The sequence below is a fragment of the Suncus etruscus genome, chromosome 10 (genome assembly GCF_024139225.1).
Source record: "Suncus etruscus isolate mSunEtr1 chromosome 10, mSunEtr1.pri.cur, whole genome shotgun sequence".
Classification (NCBI taxonomy): Eukaryota; Metazoa; Chordata; class Mammalia; order Eulipotyphla; family Soricidae; genus Suncus; species Suncus etruscus.
This window is the reverse complement of record NC_064857.1, coordinates 10189106-10195231: the sequence shown is the minus strand read 5'-3', so window position 1 is coordinate 10195231 and position 6126 is coordinate 10189106. Positions and strand designations below refer to the sequence as shown.

The window sequence follows — 6126 nt, the reverse complement described above, 5'->3', positions numbered from 1 at the left end:
TAGATTGAAAGTCATAATAAAAATAATTAATAAAAACATTAAAAATACGTAAGCAAGGGCTGAGCGGTGGTGCAAGCGGTAGGCTGCTAACCTAGGACGGATCAAGGTTCAATCTCCTGCATCCCATATGGTCCCCCAAGGCATGAGCGATTTCTGAGTGCATAGCCAGGAGTAACTCCTGAATGTCACCGGCTGTGGCCCTAAAGCAAAGCAAAACAAAACAAAACAAAAAAACAAAAAGAAAAGAAAAAAACAGTCCCTGAGAACTCCCAGATGTAGCAGTTTCAAAATAAAGAAAACAAAAGGAAAAGGTAAGAGCAATAGTACATCTAGTAGCAATCTTGCTTTGTACTTGGACTGCTAGAGTTTGATCTGCGGCATCCCATTTGGTACCCAAAAGAAACCCTGGAACATCATTGAGTCTCTCTCTCTCTCTCTCTCTCTCTCTCTCTCTCTCTCTCTCTCTCTCTCTCTCTCTCTTTCACTCTCTCTCTCTTTCACTCTCTCTCTCTTTCTCTCTCTCTCTCTCTCTCTCTCTCTCTCTCTCTCTCTCTCACACACACACACACACACACACACACACACACACACCCCAGAAACAAAACCACAAAACAAACAGCAAAAGTGAGCCGATATAAATTCAGAAGCAAATCGCATTGTACTTATTTAATTGCTAAAGATCACTCTAAGAAGGCATACATGGAGAATACTTATTACACAGAATGAAGTAGAAGATATTCATCCAAATGTTACCCATAGTCTGAAATTAAAGTCTAGAGTCTGTTTTAAAGTAATCCAAGTGAACAATGGTTCTAAGCATCTTGTATGCAAAACAGGGTAAGAAAATTAAAAAGTCCTTAAAATTTATAGCTCCTTCTTTTCCTGAAGTGATCACAGCTGTGAGTTTGTGTCTTATAATGAAAAATAAACAATTGCTGTGTCTGATTTTTTTTGTTATTTGAATGTCCCCCAACATAGTCTTTTTAAGAATCATTATTGAGTTATTGGCAATCCTTAAATTAATCATTTTATTCTCACAGATCTATTAATAAAATGATTGCCTTCAACCTTCACATGATTCTCAAGAGAAGCATATTAAAAGAATATTTGAATGTATCAATCTCCTGTAATATATATGATACAGTAGAAAGAACTACTTGCAGTCTCAAAAAATACAATTATGTCTTGAAAAATCAAATATCTTGATTTATGCAAATAATGGATTAGTGTATGCCACTTAGAATCTATAAGCTATGTTACCAAAAACCACACAAATTAATCAATGTATTAATTTAAAATATCCTCTTCAATTATAATGCATAAATAAATAAAATAAATAAAATGCATACAATCAGGGTAGTTTTTAGAAATAATAGTAACACCAATTACATGTCATTTGTACCCCTTCAATTCAGCAAATGAATGAAAATGCATATGGGGTAAGAAAAAAATATATTCTCAGGCCCACTGAACCCCCAGTCTACCAAAAGATTGTAGATCAGGGTCAAGCCATCTGTGTATAATCAAACCTTCCAGGGATATAATTACGTCAATATAACTATTGAATAACGCAATTCAAGTTGAGCAAATGCTTTGCTAACCCATGATAAAGCATATCATCTTTTATGATTAAAAGATGTGAAGTTACTAAATGACAATAAAGTAAAAAAGTATTTCAGATAGTTAAATGCTAGAGACATGAGTCTTTTCTCCATGATCTTTCCCTCTGATTTGTATATGTGTGTCTGGGTTAGTGACTTTCTGCTAATGAAGAGAAAACAGAAAATGAATGGGATTTACTTTGAGGGGTTAGTTCTTATGTGACTTCTCTTTTTTTTCCTCTGTTCAGTGTTATACTTTGAGCTCTTGGAAGATTGTCATAATGCAAGTGTCTTCAGCAAACAGTGAGGAACTGAGACCAAAGCTCCAATAATCATGAGAAATCGAAACCTGCTAGCAGCCCCCACAGTTAGGTTAGAACTATTTATTTTTTTCCATTTAGGCCTTGAAATTACTATAATTCCATCTTCTTCTATGACTGTGAGAGGTCCTTAGACCATATCATTATTAGAGGTAGCATTTTGGGGACTCAGAGAAACTGAAGAAAGAAGGTCATTATTTTAAGAGGTTAAATTTTGGGAGTATAATTTGTAATGCATAATATGAAAGGAAGAAGTTGGCCAAATAAGTGCATTGTGCCATGTCATGTTTCTATTTAGTTTGTATTAATGGAATCTGCATTCAATGCTTCAATTTGGTAATAAAAGCAATAAAATTACTGGTGGGAGATCATAAAAAAGTCTCTCCTATTTTATGGCATTATCTCTCACACATTGCATGTGAAAAATTGGTTTTACAAAAACATATGTGTTGAGTTGAGCTTGATTTTGCATAACCAGCAATGTTTTTAACCAAGGGGAATCATCAAAATATTTTTCAAATTTTTACATTTTATACCACTCTTCAGGATAAAAAGTGTGTGTTAGGATGAGGAAAATTTTTTATTTATTTTTTTGTTCTCATCTTTGAGGTTTTTTTTCCCCAATTCTTTGGAAAGATGTTCTTTGGTAAAATGTTTTGGACAATTCACATAGTGACCATAAAAAAGGAAGACATTATGAGCTTATTGTTAATTGCGAATCATGTTTTTAACTTGTTTGGAAAATTCTTATTCATTTAAGAAATCAGTTTTTGTTGCTGTTGCTTTATATTTTTGATTATTTCCTTTTGCTTTTTTCTTTGCTTTGGAACCTTAGGGCAGAAGAATATGTTTTGTGTGTTTCTTTACATACTTGTTTACTTCTGTTCAGAAGTCACACCTGGCTATGGTCAAGGTCTACTCCAGGCTATCCACTGATAAATCATTCTTTGCAAATCCACATAACTCATATGTAGAACCAGGGTTTGAATCCTGGTCAACTACATTCGAATCCAGGGCCTCGTTAACAAAGCTAAATTTTACCATGATCATCACTTGCTCTTTGCCTTCTGTTTAACCATCCATGTTTAATTGGAGAATAGTTAATGGATCAATTCAAAAAGGATACTTTATCTCTATTAACTTTGAAATGTGTTAACATTGGATTCTTGTCGATAGCCATTGAATTTAATTATCCTATACAGACAATTTTAACATTATTCTGTATTATGATCAATGATATTTAGGGAGGAAAATGTGTCCAAGTCTCTAGCATATTAAGTAACATACTATTATATCAGATCAAATAGATATTGGCCATAGCCAGAAACTACTAGAGTATTTGTATCAACCGTTTTTAGTAACATTAAATCAGTGGGTATTTGTGGCTTATCTTTTAGACTCTCTATACTTTCAGCTTCAACTATTAAACCAAAGTTAATGTAGTAATATGAAATTATAATATAAAATTAATGTGGTAATTATGTTTCAAATTATGAAATGGTTCTAATGGTTCACAGGAATCCTATTAGGCAAAATTTTTTTTTTCAGGGGAGAGCGCGAACGCAGTCCCCCACTACCACAAATTATGCAGTCGAGTTTCCACATTTGAGGAAATTGCAGGGGTCAGCACATCCGGAGTGCAATGGATAAGCCTCACTCTGGGAAAACCACCTTTGTGATCATGGTATCTCCCCTGCCAGGTAAGTATTATTATTAGGCATAACATTAAAAATAAAAAGGCGAAAACATTGATAATACCTTTTAATGCAAATAGAATCAACATTAATCTAAATGTACATTGTGAGGCTTATGTAGAGGATCAGTGATAGATATTAATAAAATTATAAATATGACTAAAAGTGCATGTTCTGAGTGGCATGATTTATTTTATTGATTAAAATCAATATTCAAAGAATGGTATTTTGTATATTATTTTATAGCATCAGCAATCAAAATCAATCCTAATATGATTATATAAAAATATGTAGATTAAGATTACAATTTAATTTAGAAATAAACAATTTTTCTGAATATTAAATAGAGTCACAACACAATACTCTTTATTAAGGAAAATGGAATAACTCTAGACTCACAATATAATTTAAAAACAACAGAGAGATAGCACAGTGGGTAGGGAGTTTGCTTTCCACACAGCCAGCCCAGGTTTATCCCTGGCATCCCATATAATTCCTTGAGCTTGCGAGGTGTAACTTCTTAGCATAGAGCCAGGAGTAACCACTGAACACCACTAGATGTGGTCCAAAAATTAAAAAAAAAAAAAAGCGTAAAAATAGGGGTATTAAAGCTATAGTCCAGCAGTTAGAGACTTTTCTTTACAAAGGGAAATACAGGTTCAATTCCTATCATTCCATATTGTTATCCATATACTGCCAGAAGTAATTTTTCATCGTAGAACCAGGAGTAATCCCTGAGTAATGCTGAGTGTGACCCCCACCCCCAAACAAAACAAATCAAACCCATTTCTATCTATATTTCTCTTCCTATATTTTAGATAGAACTAAATTTTATGGTCAATAACTAATTCATATTAATTTAAATAATTTATTAATATTATACACAATAAAGTTATATTATATAATATATTGATACATAAAATACATGATATATAAATGTAATTAAGTCATAATCCAAATAAATATATATTTGTTAAAATATATATTTATTAAAATGCCACTCTCTTTTTTAAATATTAGAATAGATGTAGAATGTGTTCATTCCATATCTATATCATTCTATTTCTATATCTATATTTATGTCTATATCATTCTATATCTATATCATCTACATGCATATCATTCATGTTCTGGTTTTATGTAAAACTGTTCTCTATTTTATATTCCAAAACCTGAACATGAAGGAGCAATTCAAAACTTGAACACGAAGGAGCAATATCCAATTTTGAATTTAAAAAGTGAATTAGAGAATTAAGACTTTGTAATTTAATTTTTCTATTCTATCTAGTTTGAATACCACTATTTGAATTATAAACAGAGCTATCCACTTACAGAGAAGAAACATGAAAAATGGGCCAATTATAACAGCAATTTCTTTTAGTAGAGGTATTATTTGTAGCCCATTAAAATACAGAAAAATCCTGCCCTAGCAAATGAAACTAAAAAAAAAAAATTGCTTTGGGGCAGGCTTGACTGTAAAACCCAGAATTGATGTTTGTGAGCCGCATGTTTTAAAAATATGGCTTAAACCTCAGAGTAGACACTTCATTGTCTTCAACTTGTTTCATTTTTCAATCAATTATTATTTTTTTATCTTCCTAGCAAAGCATTCTGTGCCTCTAGTGATTTTACACTGCTCAGTCACATCTTTCAATATATATATATATTTAAAAATCACACATAAACTTTGTGAAGACTATACTAGGAGCCTTCTGATTTATAGACTTAGTAGTTGAATTAGTCTCTAAACTAGACTGTTCTGTACTCCTTGTGCTTTCTGTATCATCTAAAATTTTCTGTCACTTTTAATGAGGAATGTATTCAAAAAAACAAAAATCATATTTAAAGTTATCTATGACATATATACAACACAATAAACAGTCTCACTTATACATAGGCTTCCTTTCTCACAGAAGTTAAAGGAAAAATTAGCCTTTCACATTCAAACTGTTTCCTATTACATTTTTGCTTCTTCATCTCCCATTTGTTTATGCCTCTGAAGTTTCTTCTTGGAAGCTATTGATGTGGTGGCAAGAGTAAAAACTTGCTCTAAGCACTCATCATACAAATTAAATTTTAAGTAAAAGCAATTGGTAGAGCTGCTGAGTAAGTTCTTCCTGTAGATTGCTCAAACACTCCGCAAAATTGCCTGCTGACCTACTCCATGGGCCAGAGATGCCAGTGGCCAGATAGCCAATAGTATCTATCATAGGTGACATTTATAGTGGAGAGCTCTGTGAAATGGTGCCAAAAGTACACAGCAACTGCAAGCAGGCTATTTTGATGAGATGATATATTAAATTATATGCTGTGCTTCCAATTGAAAAATGGGCATATTGGAAACATAAAACACTCCTGAAAAACAAGTTGAAGAAATTGGGAATAGACAATACTTTTATTTCAGTAATTCTTTGAGAATGAAAAAAAATATTTGTATACTTGCATTTAATGTAATGGGTATTGTTACCTTAAGTTTCATAATCTATTTAATTTATTTTATTTTATTTTTTT

General features: G+C 32.2%; 1 non-coding gene across 1 annotated transcript; it reads right to left on the bottom strand.

Annotated features, from left to right (window-relative positions):
- Positions 1-3466: 3466 nt before the first annotated feature.
- Positions 3467-3629, bottom strand: LOC126021568 (U1 spliceosomal RNA). Its single transcript, XR_007500073.1, has one exon. It is a non-coding gene; the product is annotated as a U1 spliceosomal RNA (small nuclear RNA).
- Positions 3630-6126: the final 2497 nt, after the last annotated feature.